At 45.0% G+C, this 20,150-nt stretch overlaps 1 protein-coding gene across 22 annotated transcripts in view; it reads left to right on the top strand.

Annotated features, from left to right (window-relative positions):
• Nucleotides 1-20,150, top strand: part of KTN1 (kinectin 1) — a 113,599-nt gene that overhangs the window by 17,090 nt on the left and 76,359 nt on the right. The window contains exon 1 of one of the 22 annotated variants that reach the window (XM_043548457.1): nucleotides 7,172-7,388. The exons of 20 other annotated variants lie outside the window; for them this stretch is intronic. The gene's annotated coding sequence lies outside the window, so the exon portion shown is untranslated. Of the gene's footprint in view, nucleotides 1-7,171; nucleotides 7,389-20,150 lie in introns of those variants that run through there. One more of the 22 variants, XM_037901210.2, reaches the window with a different exon arrangement.

Genomic DNA, 20,150 nt, shown 5'->3' with positions numbered 1-20,150 from the left:
AGCCGTGTTAGTCTGTATTCGCAAAAAGAAAAGGAGTACTTGTGGCACCTTAGAGACTAACCAATTTATTTGAGCATAAGCTGGCTAGATTGTCGGGCTCAACGGGTAGTGATCAATGGCTCCATGTCTAGTTGGCAGCCGGTGTCAAGTGGAGTGCCCCAGGGGTCGGTCCTGGGGCCGGTTTTGTTCAATATCTTCATAAATGATCTGGAGGATGGTGTGGATTGCACTCTCAGCAAATTTGCGGATGATACTAAACTGGGAGGAGTGGTAGATACGCTGGAGGGGAGGGATAGGATACAGAAGGACCTAGACAAATTGGAGGATTGGGCCAAAAGAAATCTGATGAGGTTCAATAAGGATAAGTGCAGGGTCCTGCACTTAGGACGGAAGAACCCAATGCACCGCTACAGACTAGGGACCGAATGGCTAGGCAGCAGTTCTGCGGAAAAGGACCTAGGGGTGACAGTGGACGAGAAGCTGGATATGAGTCAGCAGTGTGCCCTTGTTGCCAAGAAGGCCAATGGCATTTTGGGATGTATAAGTAGGGGCATAGCGAGCAGATCGAGGGACGTGATCGTTCCCCTCTATTCGACACTGGTGAGGCCTCATCTGGAGTACTGTGTCCAGTTTTGGGCCCCACACTACAAGAAGGATGTGGATAAATTGGAAAGAGTCCAGCGAAGGGCAACAAAAATGATTCGGGGTCTAGAGCACATGACTTATGAGGAGAGGCTGAGGGAGCTGGGATTGTTTAGTCTGCAGAAGAGAAGAATGAGGGGGGATTTGATAGCTGCTTTCAACTACCTGAAAGGGGGTTCCAAAGAGGATGGCTCTAGACTGTTCTCAATGGTAGCAGATGACAGAACGAGGAGTAATGGTCTCAAGTTGCAATGGGGGAGGTTTAGATTGGATATTAGGAAAAACTTTTTCACTAAGAGGGTGGTGAAACACTGGAATGCGTTACCTAGGGAGGTGGTAGAATCTCCTTCCTTAGAGGTTTTTAAGGTCAGGCTTGACAAAGCCCTGGCTGGGATGATTTAACTGGGACTTGGTCCTGCTTTGAGCAGGGGGTTGGACTAGATGACCTTCTGGGGTCCCTTCCAACCCTGATATTCTATGATTCTATGATTCTATGATTCTGATGAAGTGAGCTGTAGCTCACGAAAGCTTATGCTCAAATAAATTGGTTAGTCTCTAAGGTGCCACAGATGATCCTATTGTGCACATTTATGCAGTGCATCTGACTAAGGGTCACCTGTTAACTGAGGGAGACTTTTCCTGCTTGTGCTGAGTATGCCGTTTTCAAGTAGTCGATATCTGAAATCTAAACACGTCTTAAAAAACTTAGCAAAGACATTAGTAAATGAAAATTGTTTGTTCCTGATGGGTTTTGAACTCTGGGTGTGTTCCAAAATTTCTAACCACTTTCTTTTAGAGAAACTTGGAGAACTTTGTGTTCTCACCTCCGATAATTCAAATGGCAGAAGGAATTTTTATCTCTAATCTCCTGGTCCAAGAGAATTTTCAGCCCAAAAGGTGAATGTTTCAAAAGTTGGATCTGAAAATGGGGTTAAAGCAGAGATGGTTTTGCAAATGACTGCTGTGTTACGGTGAATTGTGAAACAGATGCTTGCAGTCTCAATACATGCTGTTTCCAGTGACTTACTTGTTAATGCAGTAATCCCATTTCCCTTCTTCTAAGGGAAACCCAAATCTCTCTGCTACTTAAATATAATATATTTGTGGGGTAAATAATTTCTTTAAACTCTGTGTTGGTTCAGTAAACCATGTCTAATATGCCACGCAATCTGTTATAATTGTGATTTCCTCATTTGAAAGGTTTCAGAGTAGCAGCCGTGTTAGTCTGTATCTGCAAAAAGAAAAGAAGGATTTGTGGCACCTTAGAGACTAACAAGTTTATATGAGCATAAGCTTTCGTGAGCATCCGATGAAGTGAGCTGTAGCTCATGAAAGCTTATGCTCAAATAAACTTGTTAGTCTCTAAGGTGCCACAAGTCCTCCTTTCCTCATTTGAAAGTGTTCTTAATCACTCTTTTTAAAATTTTGTGTCTCTCCAAAGTAGCTTGGTAGGTAGGTGGGTCAGATCTTCTTTAGTACTTCAGATAGCTGGGACATCCCTCTTTCTGTAGAGGTTTGCTGTCAGTTACTTATTTTGTGCATTGCTGTTTAACAATAGGATCATTGAGTCACGGAAAGGTTAACAAAGCACTTTTTTGTCAGTTGCTCAATCTTTTTGTGTGGTTGTGTGAACAGCAGACTGAGCAGAAATAATGGAAAAATCTTGTTACTAAAATGACCAGGGTCAGCGTGCTGCATTGCTAGGGCAAAGACCTGCTTGGGCTTCTCGGTCTCTGGCTGTGAAGTCGGATAGACAATGAATGCTTCTCTGGTTCCATTGCGAGACCACTATTAGTTTGTAGGAAACTTTCACATTTAATAAAAAGAAAAGGAGGACTTGTGGCATCTTAGCTGTAGCTCACGAAAGCTTATGCTCAAATTAATTTGTTAGTCTCTAAGGTGCCACAAGTCCTCCTTTTCTTTTTGTGAATACAGACTAACACGGCTGCTACTCTGAAACCTTTCACATTTAATAGCGTCAGCTGTCTGGTTCCGAATCCTCACAATTGCTCTTGTTGCTGTAGCTTCTAGTTCAATTTTAAAACCCCCCTTTTAACAATGAATGTGTTTGGCTCCCTAAATCAAGGGTTAGAAAAAGGGTGAATTTGTAATCCTTAATTATGATGGATTGGAACACTCATAGTCAATCCTAGTCAAACACAGGCAACGTTTAGCACCTCTTCTAGAGGCAGAGTGATGTTTTCCTGCTATGGAGTTCGAATATCCAGATGAACGAAGTAGACTCCCTGCGTGCGTGCTGTCACGGCCAAGGACTGCTCGATTGGATTTTGGTGGTTTCTGGAGGGGGTTCAAAAGCCGTTCTGGCTTAAAAAATATTTGTTTTTGCAGTAGCACCTTGAGGCCTCCACCTTGTTGTGCTAAGCACTGTAAAACCCTATAACACATAGCCTTTGCTCCAAAGAGTTTATAGTCTGAGCATAAGACAAAACAACAGTGGGATGCAATAAAGATGAAAGGTGCACCAGGTAAGAATGAGCCGACTTAGCTTAACCATGTCAGCACACCAGCTGCTTAGCTGTTGCTAAGTTTATTGCAGCCTCACGGCACGGTTGTTTTGAGGAAGGATTTGAAGGAGGTCAGTGCTTTGTGGGCTCTTGTTGGGAGCTCCTTCCAAGCATAAAGCATGGCATGGGAGATAGAAAGTTAGACAAATACCTTCAGGCAGAGTGCAAATGAAAGCCATTTCTTGGCTGAAAACAAACTGCGTCCCAGGGCTCTATGACATGTGTATAGATGCATGCCAAGTGTTGGTGTCCGTATTGCATTCTGGGTGAGAGAATTGGTGTGTTCTCCTTGGAGGTGGCTTCTGCGTGTTTGCGCTTGACTGACGCGCATCCCTCTTCCCCAAATTGGACTGCATGAGTGCTTTCTTGCAACACTGCACGCTTAGAGCAGAGATGATAGAGGCAGCGTGGTTCCCAGTTGCCTGCCTGCCTGCCTTCTGCTAATGTCTTGGGGAAGGCATGATGATAAAGAAAGATGCTCTGTCTCTAGCACCAGCCAGAATTTTTCCACTAGTGCAATTCAGATTAGCAGAAGCCCTGTTTGGAGCCTCTAGATCAGCAGTGGGCAAACTATGGCCTGCAGGCCAGATCCGGCCAGCCAGCCGTTTTAAGCCAGTCCTCAAGCTGCTGCTGGGGAGCAGGGTCTGGGGCTTGCCCTGCTCCAGTGCTCCAGCTGGGGAGCAGGGTCTGGGGCTGCTCCACGCTGCTTTTGGAAGCAGTGGCATGGCCCCCCTCTGGCTCCTACTTGTCGGGGCAGCCAGGGGCTTCTGCTGTGCACGCTGCCCCTGCCCCAAGTGCTGCCCCCGCAGGTCCCATTGGCTGGGAACTGTGGCCAATGGGAGCTGCAGGGGTGGTGCCTGTGGACAGGGCAGCGTGCAGAGCTGCCTGGCCGTGGGTCCGCATAGGAGCTGGAGTGGGGACATGCCATTGCTTCTAGGAGCCGCTTGAGGTAAGCGCCGCCTGGAGCCTGCACCCCTCACCCTGGCCAATGGGAGTGTGGCGCTGATGCTCGGGGCGGGGGCAGCGCACGGAGCCCCGTGGCCCCCCCCGCCTAGAAGCCGGACCCGCTGCTGGCAGCTTCCGGGGCGCAGTGCGGTGTTGGAGCACGTAGGCACTAGCCTGCCTTAGCTGGGCAGCACCGATGACGGGACTTTTAACGTCCCGGTCGGCGGTGCTGACCAGAGCAACCTAGTGCCTAACATGCCGTGACCCAGTATTGGATTGCGACCCGAACTGTGAAAAATGCTGATCTAGTCCAACCCTCTGATCAGAGCAGGACCAATGCATCCTCCTGTATGGAGTATTAAAAATACATGCTAGTTTTCTTTTTTCCTAATACCAAAATATATTAATTTACTGCTTCTTTGATTAGTCATTTCCTTTCTCCTTGTTCCTTTCAAACTAGGATATAAAGGACTGCATGCATAGTTTTAAAATTAGACCCTAGCTGTACAGAGATTTTTATTTAACCTAAGATGAGGACTAGGGTGCCTGAATTCTTAACTGGCAAGATCATTATTCTGTTCCTTCATTAGTGGTGAAAGTGAGATGGCTGTTTCCATTCTCATGCCTATTAAATATAAACGTATGAGTGTAGTTACCCAACCTTATTTGCACCATTGATCATACTGAGCATATATTTCCTATGTGATTTGGAAGCAAGTCTGAAACAAGCACTTGCCCTGTTAGTGTTAGGTATAGCACTGCTGGGAATGTGTGTTTACGTATTTTGCTGAAAACCATGTTAAAGTCCCAAGTTCATTCAAGGCTGTCGCCCATCTCCAGCTTAACTGCCCCCCCCGCCCAAGAAAGGGGTTGTATGTGGCCTTTTGTAGCATAAGTGTGAACTGTTTAAAAGTGAATGGACAATACCTTGATTTTGTAGAGTCAGACATACGGTCACTGTTGGACTGCTTGGCACTGCTTTGTGGTCAGGTGTCTTTAGGGGAAAATGCCAGCAACCGAGCCCTGGGTAAATGTGCCCGTGGCCACTAGAGCTGGCATAAACAGTGCTCTGGGTAACTTATTAACATCTGCAAGGTCAAGTATAACCTTTTGGTTCTCTACTTCCCTCTTACTACTTCACCCAGCAGCTGGGTAGAACCTTTTAAGGGTTGGCAACACAGTTGCCAGCTTTCACGTGGTAAATCAGCACCCCGACTTTCATAATAAGCCAAAAATCAAGCTAATCCCATTTCAAAACAAGGCCAAAACAAGCCAATCCCTAAGAACCCAACACTCTGTGACTAGATCCCCCCAGCGTGCAGTCTGGGACTGTGGTGGGCCCCCTGTGCACCCCTGACTGTCTTGCCCCTGCTTGCCGTAGCTGATCAGATAAAAGAAGCAACAAGCTACTAGCCAACAAGCAACTCACAAGCCAATTAAGCCAACAATAAGCCCCATTTCTACACCCCCCGCCCCCTCCCAGTTTGGCATGTCTGGTTGGCAATGTCTTGACCTGCCCCTGGGACAGAGCTCCTTAGGTCAGGTAATAGAGATTGAAAGCTTGTATTTCATGTCCTGGCAAATAGACCCCAGTGAATAGTTCAAGACCAACAAAACTCCCCAACAACCAAAAAATAAACTGTAATTTAAAGCAAAGTTGATTAGCAAACAGAGAAAGCCAAGTCAGTCAAATACAAGTGGTTAAACAGAGCCACCCTTCTGTAGGTATGTGGAAACCTATTAACTGCATTAGTGAGAAGCTGGAAAAAATACTTCTGTCCCTTAGAGTTCCTCTGTGTGGGTCTCTCTGCATTCGCCCTTTAGCATGGCAGTGTCTCTGAGGTCAAGTCGTGTCTCACTGTGTCCATACTGAAAGGCATGTGCTCCCTACAGCAGGGTCACTTGAGTGAATCTGTCACTGGTGTTCATGCCACTGTGTCCTCTCTGCTCAGAGCTGCTCTTGATTACCCTGATAAATAGAACCTGCTCCTTGTGTGCACTGGTGCTCCCATTACTGGAGCTTCACCAGTGAGGTTTGTGCGCAAAAACCTAGAGGCAGCCATAGTTTTCCAAAGTGAACGAGACCCTGCTTTTCTCACAAGTCCCCTTTCTTCTGACAAGTTTCAGCCCTTTATACATCAAAGTAGCACAGGATACAAGCCCAATATTTCCCCCCCCCCGCCCCCCCCATGAGTTGAGTTTAAATCTTCAGAGATGAGAGGCTGAACCCGATCCCTAACCTGCTGCCCAGCCGTCTAGCCTCTTCCCTGCTCCCATTAAGAATGAGTTGGGCACAAAGTTATACGGATGAAAGGACGGATCTTTACTTCTCTTAAAAGAAATTGGGCACAACCAGTAATGCTTGCTCTTGGGATGTCAGGGTGAGGGAGTCGCATGAACAAGATGGTTAAAACCAAGTGGGTTGTACACACCTCTATCGTTACTCTCTATAAAGGTTAGTTTACAGTCAAAGGGTCACAGGTTCACTCTTCTGTCCCGGGGCTTATCTAAACACACAAGTTGTACCTCTTTAACTATAACCGTATAATTAAAATGATACAACCCCTCCGGTGTGGGTGCAGTTCCCATGGTATAAATGGGGTATTGCACATCCCTGTATGGGACGGGGAATAAGCCCTACTGGAGTAAGGCACCTTGATACCAGTAGACTGTGTCCATACTAGGGGTTCTACTGGTATAATTGTCAGAAAAGAATTACACCCCTTACCAAAATGGTCATACTGGTACAAAAACCTGTAGATCAGGCCTTAGATGTGCAGTACTCACCATGTCCTGTATGGTGACTATCAGACAATGTAAGAGAAGCCCGCGATGTGCAGTGGTTTATGGTGCGGCTCTGAGGGGAGGATCCTGCCCTAAGTGTGTATTCACATAATAGACCACAGCTGATCTGAAAGGGCCATTATTGTCTTTGGGGGGGGGCGGTAAATAATGGTTTTAAATGCATGTAAATGATTTTTGTGCATGATAAACCCAAGCTGTTGTAGTTGGTAAAGTCAGCTTCACTTACACTAATTTCTTTTTAACTTTCCAGACAGCTTATCCAAATAAGAACGTGCTGATGGCCTGATTATTTTCAGAAGTGCTGAACAGCTGCAGCTCCCATTGACTTCAGCTGGAGTTGTGGATGGATCGCATTTTTGAATATCAGACCTGAGAGAGCTGAATGAAATTTATTTCTGGCTTTAACTGCCACACAATTCAGAGTTGGAGCAGAAACTAGAACGCTCCCAGATACTGGAGTACATATAGCCGGTAAACCTGCTTGCTGTTCAGACTTCTTTTAATCTAACCACCGCTTTCTGGCTGTCGGTCTAATAGCTTTTACTTTTATTTTGGCGTATAATCCTGCGTTAATGTTGAACTTTGTGGAGTGACTCTTTCTATGTAAGGACCCTTGGGAAAAGCAAGCTTTTGTTTTACTTACAAAATTCAGAACTAGTGGGTAATGTGAAAACAAGTTGTAAAAAACGAAACATGTCCTGAACAAAGTTACAGAAGCCATTGAATTGCACAGCAGATGGACGGGACTATTGTGAGAGTAAAGCAATTCATTTTTAGTCAGTGTGGTACTTTAAAACTGCAAGAAAGCTAAACTGAGTGTGGTTCTACTCTGAAGGCTGAGGGCTTGGCTACACTTACGTTTTATAGCGCTCTAACTTGCCGGTGCAGGGGTGTGAAAAATCACCCCCCGAGCGCAGCAAGTCACAGCGCTTTAAAACGCTAATGCTCATGGAGGTGGATTACCAGGAGCGCTTTCTCCCAGGGCTCGCGCGCGACCACGCTTGCACTTCAAAGCGCTGCAGCAGGAGGCACTCCCGTGACAGTGCTTTGAAGTTTCCAGTGTAGCCAGGCCCTTAGTGTAAAGGGGCCACCTTCTCACTCAGCAGATCTGTTCTCTCTACTGTGTATCTGACTTCAGTGAAGAAATAAGATTTTTTTACAACTTCTTGCCCCTGCAGAAGCAACACAGCTCTGGGGGAGAGAACTGAATTCTTCTCAGGATTGCACAACAACAGAATTGTTAGCACAGCCAGCTGTGCAACGCCTTTGTTTTCAAATTGTGCCCTCAGTTACAGTGCCTCTGTGCAGGTGTACTGGGGGGTAATCTGGTCTTCAGACCTTCTCTAATGGTAGAACAATTGTTGCTGGAAAAGTAGCTCCAATGCAGTCCTGTTCAGATGGGGGGTGGTGGTCCTGGGAAGGCTCAAATCAGGGATGTCAGCCTTCACAGTGAATTTCTCTTTGGTTTAAATCTGATGTGCTCTCAGCTCAGTCCCTCGGGACAGGGAAATGAAGGCAGGTGAGAGCTTACAGGAGAAACCTGGTATATTTTGAGATTGAGGCAGAGAAGCATCATTTCACAGTACCTGACTTCAGCCTTGCAGTGCGATGGATTGAAGAGCAGAAAAATACAGATCTGTTTCTCAACTCCCTTGCTTGCTAAGAGAAGGTGAAAGGGAAACAATTTAATCTAAAGTCCACCCATTTAAGTCTTAGGTGTTAAAGGTCTCTGGAGGAGTTAACAGTTTGGAAGCCTGGGGAATGGGGGTGGGAAGGGTGGTGGGGAGTTCCTGAAATAGAGGGAATAGGAGAGTGGCACGTGTTGCTCACGGGGGAATGGAGGAATGCAAGGAGAGTCCCTAGTGTATGCAGTGTGCTTGGCCTACAGAAGCTATGAAGTGTGGTTAACGGTTTGGAATAAGGCACCGAAGAGATAACAAAAGGGTACCTCTCAAGTCATGGGGAAAGGATGCTAAGCGGATTCTGGTACTAGCAGGTAGGGAAGTTAAGGATGTACAGAAGTATCGGATAGCGGGATCATTCTGAAAACTAAGATGGCTTATCATGGCTGTGCTACCAGTAACACTACTGCTAGTCAAATTATTTAACCACCTGGTTTCGTTCATCAGCCTCTCCTCCGTCTGCCCTGAGCTCTATTTGTCACTCGCATAAAAAAGGCCTGTTACAACTATTGTAGATAAACAGTCTCCCTTTCATAATTATTGTAAGAGGTATTGGAGTTACTGATGTTCAGTCACAAATTGTCTTCCTCTTTGTGTACGTACTTACATCTTTTAGAAATCTCATAGACTTTAAGCCCAGCCTGATACCTGGGGAAAACTTCCCTGTAGTAACTCGGAGCCCTCCCCATCTAGTGTTCCTTCACCAGCCGTTGGAGATATTTGCTGTTAGCAGTTGTAGATTGGCTACATGCCATTGTAGGAAGTCCCATCATACCATCCTCTCTATAAATTTATCGAGTTCAGTCTTGAAGCCAGTTAAGTTTTTTTTGTCCCCACTGCTCCCCGTGGAAGGCTGTTCGAGAACTTTACTCTGATGGTTAAAAACCTTTGTCTCATTTCAGATCTTGCCTGAGCTATTGATATGAATGGAATTTGTAGCTTCAGCTCAATTCTCAGTGTGGAGTCCTTCTGTCCCTTCCTTGACCATAATCTTCTACTAGTAACTTGGCACTGGTGTTCAGGAGATGCTGTAGATAGTTTACAGTTGTCTGTGGTCTGTCTTTACAAAATCAAAGTCATTCAGTTGTGGGTATAACTATAGGCATCTAATGCTACTGGCTGATTAAGAGAGTCAGTCCTTGGTACTGCAACCTCGTTACTGTAATGTATGTGTCCTCTAAATATGCCCTTTCTGTAAGTACATGGTTAAAGGCCTTTGCTGAAATGAAACAAACTTTTGTGGAATTTAATAAATTAGTAATGTAAAGCAACTGAGCGTAGCCCAACAAATGGCAGAAACAATAGCATGTTTGGAATGGAAAATATTTATCTACTGTGTATTTGCAGTGCTGCGATTGTGTTCAGCAAATGGTTTAATAGGATCAGTTTAGTCAAGGACAGAAAGAGGTATTGACAAGTCTTGTTTTTTCCTCCCTGTTTTTTTTGTTTGTCTGTCATTACTGTTTGCTTTAAAACACCAACTATGCTATGTTGAGTAACTTTTAAGCATGTTGCTAGCTTCTAGCCTTCCCATATATAGAGTTAAGTTTAATTTTAGGAGTCTGAGATTACAGTATCATGAGTACTGTAACACTTAATTGATTGCATTTGTGATTGATTTACCACACTTCTCTTCCAGAGGCTTTTCTAGTTTCAAGAGTACTAGTTCAAACAGGGCACATATGTTGGGTGCTCCTTTTGAATAGCACATTGCATGCAAAAGTATTCATGTACAGTAGGTGTATTTAGGGGTTTGTGTCAAGGCTGGTGCAGTAATTCCTTTATTAAAATTAAAATCACTGTTGATTTCTTGATCTTTTTTTTGCACTCTTACTAATACTTAGAGTTTTCCAGGTCACCTTGAAAACTCTTTCTACCGCTTGTGCCCCTTTTTTGCTTTCTGATGTGTAAAGAAGGTGAAAGTGATTTGTAATGTGGTTTTTTCCTGTTCTTGGCTGAGATCTGGTCTACACTAGAAAATTAGGTCAGTTTAACTACATCGGCTAAGGGTGTGAAAAATCCACGCCCCTGAGCAGTGTAGTTAAACTGACCTAAATTCCTGTGCAGACAGTGCTAGAATTCTTCCTCAAACTAGCTACCGCTTCTCGGGAGGTGGATTACCTACACTGACGAGAGAATCCTGTGCTGCTGTAGTGTTTTAAGCGTAGATAAGCCCTTAGACCTTGTCTACACTGGCAAGTTTCTGCGCAGTAAAGCAGCTTTCTGCGGCGTAACTCCCGAGGTGCACCACTGCCAAGCAACTTCGTGCTCAGAAACTGCTCACTTGCAGCACTGTGGGGAAAAAACACCACCCCACCCTGATGAGAGGCGTACAGCTTTCTCCGCCAGGGCTACGGCGCCGCGGTGCCAGTGTAGACACCCTGGTCAATTACCGCACCGTGTTTCGCCTTCGGGAGGTGTCCCACAATGCCTGTTCTCGCCTTTCTGGTCATCGGTTTGAATTCTACTGCCCTGCCCTCAGATGACCAACCGTGAGCCCCACCCCTTAAATTCCTTGGGAATTTTGAAAGTCCCCTTCCTGTTTGCTCAGTGGCACATGCAGTGGTCTCAGTGCATCTTTCCAGGTGACCATGCCTGCTCCATGCACCAGCCGATCTCCCACTTGGAGCAATGCCGCGCGGCTGGACCTCGTCAGCTTCTGGGGAGAGAAGGCTGTCCAGTCCTAGCTGTGCTCCAGCTGTAGGAATTATGATACTGATGGACAGATTTCACGGTGCATGACAGAAAGGGGCCATGACCGGGACGCACTGCAGTGCAGGGTCAAAATGAAGGAGCTGCGGAACGCCTACCACAAGGTGCGGGAGGCAAACTGCCGCTCCGGTGCTGCGCCCACGAGGTGCCGGTTCTACAAAGAGCTGGACGCAATACTTAGCGGTGACCCCATCTCCACTGCGAAGGCCGCTGTGGATACTTTGGTGGCTCGCGTGCCAATTGAGAGTGGACTGAGCCAGGAGGAGGAAATCGAGGATGTGGAGGGGGAGGGGCACCCAGAGGATGACTTGGAGGTCAGAGATGCATGCAGACAGGCGCTCTTCTCTACCCTGAAGGAGGCAAGCCAGTCACAGCTCTCGGAGCTTGGCGAAGTGCAGACAGGAGAGGAGGCCCCTGGTAAGTGGGTTTGATTTTGGGAATTGCTGAAGCAAGTTGTTGGGGGCAGGAGGGTTGCAGAAAGCAGGCTTGTGTCTGTATGATGCGCATACCACCACGTGCCTAGTCTGAGCAGGTGAACAGGCTGTTGATTGACTCCCTCACTTCACGGGAATCTGCCTCAGATCTCAACAAAACTGTCATGGAGATACTGGGCAATCTGCTGCTGCTGCAGGTTCTTTGGCAGAGCTGCTTTGTTTCTTGCCCCATTAAGGGTAACTTTCCTGTGCCACTCTACCGTCACTGGGAGGGAAGGGAGGGTGGGGCACTGCACTCAACACCCGTCCCTCTGCAGTTTAGCCCTGCTGAAGTACAGTACCCGATGCACTGTACTCCAAAGGACAAGGTTGTGTATGATACCTGGACATACACAAATCTTTAACCATCCCAGGACCCCACCTCCTCCTGGGACCCTCCCTTTCCCCACCCCCCCACAGTGCACCTTTCCGGACCAGCATGCATTAATGTCCGTGAAATGCCTATGGTGATCCACAAGCGCCTGGAGAACCACAGAGAAATACCCCTTCCGATTAATATACTCGGTGGCTAGGTGGTCTGGTGCCAGAATTGGAATATGCGTGCCATCTATTGCCCCTCCGCAGCTAGGGAAGCCCATTTGTGCAAAGCCATCCACAACGTCACGTACGTTGTCCAGAATCACGGTTTTTCAGAGCAGGATGCGATTAATGGCCCTGCACGCTTCCGTCAACACGAGTCCAACAGTCGACTTTCCCACTCTGACCTGGTTAGTGACCGATCGGTAGCAGTCTGGAGTAGTCAGCTTGCACAGTGCAATCACCACACGCTTCTCCAATAACAGGGCAGCTCTCGTTCTTGTGTCCTTGCACCACAGGGCTGGGCCGAGCTCATCACACAGTCCCATAAATGTGGCTTTTCTCATCCGAAAGTTCTGCAGCCCCTGCTAGTCATCCAGACGTGCATAGACGATGTGATCCACCACTCAGTGCTTGTTTCCCAAGCCCAAAAGCAGCATTCCACTGTGGCCAGCTCCTCCGTGAATGCCACAAGCAATCTTGTGTAGTAACTACTACGCCTGGCGGGATCAATGTCGCACACCTCTTGCCTTTGTAGCTTAAGGAATAACTCCACTGCCACTCATGACGTGTTAGTGAGAGCGAGGAGCATATTGGTCAACAGTGCGGGGTCCGTTCCTGCAGACCGAAGAGGCAGAGCGCGCAGTACACAAACTGTTGAAAGATGACGCCAAATGCGGACGGAAGCACAGGGATTGCTGGGATGCAAAGCAGTGCATCACAGGGCATTGGGACAGGACCCAGGATGCCCCGCGACCCCCTCTGCCTTCCCACAACTCTTAGCGGCAGAAGAAGAGACGCTCTGTGGGATAGCTGCCCAGAGTGCACCGCTCCAAATACTGCTGCGAGTGCCGCAAGTGTGAACACGCTATTGCACAGGCAGCTGACAGTGTGAACACGCAACAGCGGTTTCCCTTCAGCGCTCTGAGCAGCGCCGTAACTTCCGGCACTGTAACTCTGCCAGCGTAGACATACCCCTAGAAATAGTAGAAATTTAAAATCTGGTTTTCCCTGGTTTATTAGAGGAGAAGTGTGAGGTATAAGCTATATTTATTGTGAGTGCTTAACATCGTAATTGAAAGGCTAAGGTGTTGAATCTTTAATGTTCTAAATAAGGAAGCCTTAGTTAATTACTCACTAAAGATAGCTAGGTGTTAACAAAACCAAAGCAAGTTCTAAATAGTCTGACTAAAATCCCTTCCTGGTCTAAGGGTTCTACTGTCACTCTCTTGCTTCTTGTAATGTCATTTACACCAATGGTTCTCAACCTTTCCAGACTACTGTACCCCTGTCTAGAGTCTGATTTGTCTTGTGTATCCCAAGTTTCATGTCACTTAAACTACTTGCTTACAAAATCAGACCCAAAAATACAAAAGTGTCAAAGCACACTGTTACTGAAAGATTGCTTGCTTCTCATTTTTTACTATATAATTATCAAGTAAATCGATTGGAATATAAATACTGTATTTACTTTTCACTGTGATACTTGAAAGTGTTTTTCACTTGTGAGCCTTGTCTGAAGCCCGAGCCTCAGGCGGTGGGGCTCAAGCATGTAACTTAGCTTTGTGGGGCCCTGGGCAGTTGCCCTGCTTGCCACCCCTGAATGCTGGCCCTGTACTTGTGATCCCCCTAAACCCATCCCATGACACCCCCCCCACCCCCTGGGAGCTGCAATCCCAGGTTGAGAAACACTGATATAGATGAGTACCCCCTGGAAGATCTCTGCATTTCCCCCAGGGGTATGCATACTCTTGGTTGAGAACCACTGGTTTACGCTACACTAGCCCTCTAGACAGCAATCTTCTTGCCTGGAGAGGACATTTGCATGCCCATGTGGACACCGGAACGTTCTCAAAACAACAATCTCTTTATACAGTGAAAGAGAACAAAGTAAACAAACCCAATCTGTTTTCTTTGCAAGTCACCTTTAGTAACACAACCATACTGAACTGAAACAAATGTTGGCTGTTTTGGGTACTTATCTGACCCCCATCACTTAGTGTCTGAGTCCCTGGTAATCTTCAATGGACTTATCCTCACAGCTTGCCTGTGAAGTAGGCCAGTGCTGTTACCCACATTTTACAGGTGGGGAACTGAGGCACAGAGACCTGGGGATTGTCTACACTTGAAACGCTACGGCAGCACAGCCGCAGCGTTACAGATGCGCAGCAGTAGCGCTTCGGTGTAGACACTACCTACGCTAACAGGAGGGATTCCCCTGTTGGCATAGATACTCCACCTCCCAAAGAGGTGGTAGCTAGGTTGATCAAAGAATTCATCCATTGACCTAGCGCTGCCTATGTGGGGACTTAGGTCGACTTAACTATGCCACACGGGTGTCGATTTTTCACATTCCTCAGCGATGTAGCCAAGCCAACCTGACATTCTAGGGTAGACTGGGCAAGTTATCAAGGCCTAATGTGTCGAAGAAAGTCTGTAGCAGAGCAGGGAATTGAACCCAGATCTCTCAAGTCCTAGGGCTATTCTCTAACCATTCTGAAGCCTTCCTCTCTGAAGGGCTATGATCTCTGAGAAAATGAGGATTGTATTTTCAAGGGTTTCTGTTCGACAGTGAAGTGCGTGGTTGGTCATGTACAAACGTAAAATATACAATCAAACAGTAACTTCTGTTCTGGCTGGGAACTCTAATCAGTGGTCCACTGACGGCGCTATGTACTGTACTCCTGAGGTGAATCGGCTAAATACAGTCTAAAAGAGCCATAATCTACTGATTTCAGTTATGTGGTTACATACTGTACATGGAGCACCGAAGATCACCTAAACATTGGAAAAACCTTGCATATGCAAGTTGATGCTCGTTTAAGTGCAGTATCTCTTAAATCTCTGCCACAGGATTTACTGGCATGGCTCAGCCTGCTGGGTGACCAAGATGCTGTGTCATTCAGCAAGAAGAAGGTTCATGAACCCTCTTGACAAAATCCCTGGGAAAACCCTGATTAAAGGTGCTGTAGCCTTAATGAAATGTTACATTGTATCTTTTAAAAATCAAAATGAAATTCTTTGGCCTTAGCAATTTTTTACTATTAATTTTTAAAGCAGCATAAAAATCTCAGGGGATTACATGCGTCTTGAGACCCGGAGTTCATAGTGAACATACTTTTAATATGCAAGGCTAAGCTAAGAATGGCTAATGCATCAACCAGATGGAGCTATAATTTATTTCTGTCTTGTAGAGTACAAGTTTAGATCCAAGGATTAACACTAATTGTGTATCCATCTGAAGGTTATATATCAGCATAGAGAATCTTGAGTTCTAATTACACCCGCAGGTTCTGGTATTGTGAAATATAATACAAAGTTAACTCACTTACTTAGAGGAAGCCAGTTGCTAATAAACAATCATGTTAGATGCAGCATCAGAAATGAAGGAATTGACTGAGCATTTTCTGTGGTGGTGGGTAGGTGCAGGTGATTTGGCTTGTTAATTCAAAGTGAAAATAGTAAAGCTGTCTAAGTTTTGATAACTCAGGGCAGAATGCAGCTCTTCTCCCTTTGCAGAAGGGTTAAAGGGATGCCGTCAAAGGTGATAGGTTTAGAACTTCTATGAGGAGTATAAATGCTTTTTAGATGGGGGATGAACTGTCAAATCCAACCCTGTTATTCAAGTTAAGAAATCAGAAGCTCAACTTAAAAAGCCTCTTCCAGGGCAAACATCTGATAGGTAGCATGTCAAGGGTTTGTAGCAATGCATGGAATTTAAAAGTGTGCTGGTTAAACTTCAGGGCTTTTAATTGTGCTGCTGCTTGGCAGGAAGGGTGCACGTTAAGTAATTGGTTACAGTAGGATTTGTTGTGTTTGGCTGTTGCTGTGCATTGCAGAGTGCCACAACCACTTCCAAAGTGGCTCTGCCTTACTGAGGGCTACACCTTGTCGTGTCTGTTGTGATTAATAAAACTGCTGTTTGCAAACCCTATTAGGAAAAAGGATTACTTTTTTGAAAAGTATCCTTATGCTGCTATTAAAAAGAATAGAAGTGAACAGGTCAAATAGTTCAGTTTTTATCCACTTTCCTTATTTCTTCTAGTTTTCCCTGTGTCTCTTGATGAAGGTAGTTTCTCTATCCTATCACCCCTGCTTCTTGACAGTTTCTCCCCCCGCCCCCCAGGGCATTTGGTTTCCCTCTTGCTTGGGAGGTTTGCAAATTGGACAGGAAAGAATGAATGGGAGTTGGAATGAAATTGTTCTAATTGTAAGCTAGTCACAGGGGTTCTCACGATAAATTTTTTGGTGGCCTCAGAGTGGCCACCAACTCTTGCTGGTGGCCGCTCTGACAAATTTTCTTAAAATACTTAATTAACTTTAGGAAAAACAAATAAATCTGCACACATACATGCCCAAATCATTGTAATTCATTTCTGAAGGGTTTTTGCACACTCAATAATAAAAATAATGTACAGTTGTGTTTTGGTGTCCCTGGCCCCTGCTCCTTCCTCGGCCGCCCCCATTCCCCCAACTCAATTGCTTCCCCCCTCCCATTGCCCCGAGGGCCCTTCTGCAGCTTTGCACCCCGGGCTCAACCCTCTCTTTGCCTCTTGACCACAGCACCCAGTATGGCTGGCTTTGCTGAAGTCCAGAGCAGGAGCTGGGAGGGAGAGAGGGGCTGAATTTGGAGCTCCGACAATCCAAGGGGCTGAAGCCCAGAGCCCACTGCCAGAGCCCTACAGCTGAAGCCCGCCCCTGGAGCCTCGCAGCTGAAGGTTGTGGGGTGGGAGGTGGTGGTGGTGGGGTCACTGAAGCCCTCCCTCGGAGCCCCTAGGTGCTGCAGGGAGGAGCTGCTGCTTTGCCCTCTCCCCCATCTCTGCTCAGGAGGCTGTCATGGCTTCAGGAAAGACCCCTGATGGCCTCATCTGAGAAACGCTAAACTAGACCAAAGATATAAGTATGACTTCATGCAAGGCAAAATGCTTCCCATTTGTGCTGAAATGAATGTACTCTGAGACTCTGTATCAAAAAGCCTTTATAAATACCATTGTTCTCATGCTGAAGGTAGTCAGCTTGTCATTCTGTTTATACTGGAACTACAATACTGTAGCTCTGGAAGTTTGCAACCCCCTGCATAAGCAAGACTCTAATGAGAAGTGAAATTACACTGTAACTATCAGATCAATTTTTCTCACCAGGCTTATCTGTGAAAGGCTGACTCCTTTACAGTGAATGGTACTCCTTTGACATGTCCACGGTAGAAACATCCACTTCAAATCACATCTTAAAGCTTTTATTTTTTTTTTTTTGAAACTTTCTTCTGTATAAGAAAAGGAGGACTTGTGGCACCTTAGAGACTAACAAATTTATTTGAGCATAAGGTTTTGTGAGCTACAGAGCTGTAGCTCACGGAAGCTTATGCTCAAATAAATTGGTTAGTCTCTAAGGTGCCACAAGTACTCCTGTTCTTTTTGCGAATACAGACTAACACGGCTGCTACTCTGAATTCTGTATAAGAGGCATCCTGTAGCTTCTGAATACTGCATCTCCTATCCCACTTTCTGTGTTTGTTCTATAGATGTCTGATCACAGAATTCATGGTGGAAGCATGCTTTTGTTCATTCTCCTCTTGACTTTGTAGTGAGTAACAAGAGTAGAACAGGAGCAGAGACTGATTCTACTGAGATTACAGAACTAGAAGTTGTAGGAATATTCTTTGGATCCAGTATAAAACACCTTTTACTATAAAGAGGTTGTAGATGCATCTTCTGGTGCACCTGAGATAAGGGGCTGCTTTCATCAGATGAGTCTGTCATTCTGAAGAAAATAATAATTAGGGCTGTCAAGTGATTAAAAAAATTAATTGTGATTAAACAATAATAGAATATCATTTATTTAAATATTTTTGGATGTTTTCTACACTTTCAAATATATTTCAATTATAACAAAATACAAAGTGTACAGTGCTCACTTTATATTTTTTATTACAAATATTTGCGCTGTAAAAAACAAAAGAAATAGTATTTTTCAATTCACTGTAGTGCAATCTCTTTATCATGAAAGTTGAACTTAAAAATGCAGAATTATGTACAAAAAAGTAACTGCATTCAAAAATAAAACAATGTAAAACTTTAGCGCCTACAAGTCCACTCAGTCCTATTTCTTCAGCCAATTGCTCAGACAGATAAGTTTGTTTACATTTTTAGGAGATAATGCTGCCCACTTCTTGTTCACAATGTCACCTAAAAGTGAGAACAGGTGTTCTCATGGCACTGTTGTAGTCGGTGTCGCAAGATATTTACATGCCAGATGTGCTAAAGATTCATATGTCCCTTCATGCTTCAACCACCATTCCAGGGGACATGCGTCCATACTGATGACAGGTTCTGCTCGATAACAATCCAAAGCAATGCGGACCGACACATGTTCATTTTCATCATCTGAGTCAGATGCCACCAGCAGAAGGTTGATTTTCTTTTTTGGTGGTTTGGGTTCTGTAATTTCCACATCTGAGTGGTGCTCTTTTAAGACATCTGAAAGCATGCTCAATACCTCGTCCCTCTCAGATTTTGGAAGGTACTTCAGATTCTTAAACCTTGGGTCAAGTGCTGTAGCTATCTTTAGAAATCTCACATTGGTACCTTCTTTGCATTTTGTCAAATCTGCAGTGAAAGTGTTGTTAAAATGAACAACGTGCTGCTGAGTCATCATCCGAGACTACTGTAACATGAAATATATGGCAGAATGTGGATAAAATAGAGCCGGAGACATACCATTCTCTCCCAAGGAGTTCAGTCACAAATTTAATTAACAGATTAGTTTTTAACGAGAATCATCAGCATGGAAGCATATCCTCTGGAATGGTGGCTGAAGCATGAAGGGGTGTACGAATGTTTAACATATATGTGGCATGTAAATACCTTGCAATGCCAGTTACAAAAGTCCCATTTGAATGTCTTTTCTCACTTTCTGGTGACATTGTAAATAAGACATGGACAGCATTATCTCCTGTAAATGTAAACAAACTTGTTTGTCTTAGTGATTGACTGAATGAGAAGTAGGACTGAGTGGACTTGTAGGCTCTAAAGTTTTGTGTTTTGTTTCTGAGTGCAGTTATGCAACAAAAAAATCTACATTTGTAAGTTGCACTTGCACGATAGAGATTTCACTACAGTACTTGTATGAGGTGAATTGAAAAATACTGTTTCGTTTGTTTATCATTTTTACAGTGCAAATATTTGTAATAAAAAATATGAAGTGAGCAGTGTACAGTTCGTATTCTGTGTTGTAATTGAAATCAATATTTGAAAATGTAGAAAAAAAATCCAGAAATATTTAATAAATTTTAATTGGTATTCTATTGTCTATTATCCCTTCCTTAGGTCCTGGGGGCTTTAGTGTCAGTCTCCGTACACAATTTTCTTTAGGGACACTGGTTTTCCTTCAGCCTCACCCAAAATTCCTGTCTAAAAGTGGTTTCTCATTTTTCACATTGTTCAAGCAATATATTTGATGACTTTCTTTCCAAAGGCTCATTTGACTAAAGGGGAAGAAAAGCTCAACACTCTAGATGTTAGAAGAGCTTTGGCTTATTATCTGGATCAGACTAGGCCTTTCAAATCTTCATTTGAGCACTTCGTTGAAGGTTCAGACAGTAAAGGGTCAACCAGAGGATCTCTTCCTGGATTTCTAGTTGTTGTCCTTTGTGCTACTGATTGTCTGTCTGATATTGCACTGCCAAGTAAAGAGGTGGCTCAGGCTACTTCCACAGCCTTCCTGGCCGTGTACCCATACTGGACATTTGTAGGGCAGCAACCTGGTCGTCAGTCCATACGTTTGCCCCTCACTATACCATTTCTCATCAATTTAGAGCTGTTGCCAGATTT

Source organism: Chelonia mydas, chromosome 6 (genome assembly GCF_015237465.2).
Source record: "Chelonia mydas isolate rCheMyd1 chromosome 6, rCheMyd1.pri.v2, whole genome shotgun sequence".
NCBI classification, from domain to species: domain Eukaryota; kingdom Metazoa; phylum Chordata; order Testudines; family Cheloniidae; genus Chelonia; species Chelonia mydas.
Note: the sequence above shows the minus strand (reverse complement) of the source record. Positions and strands in the feature narration are given on the sequence as shown.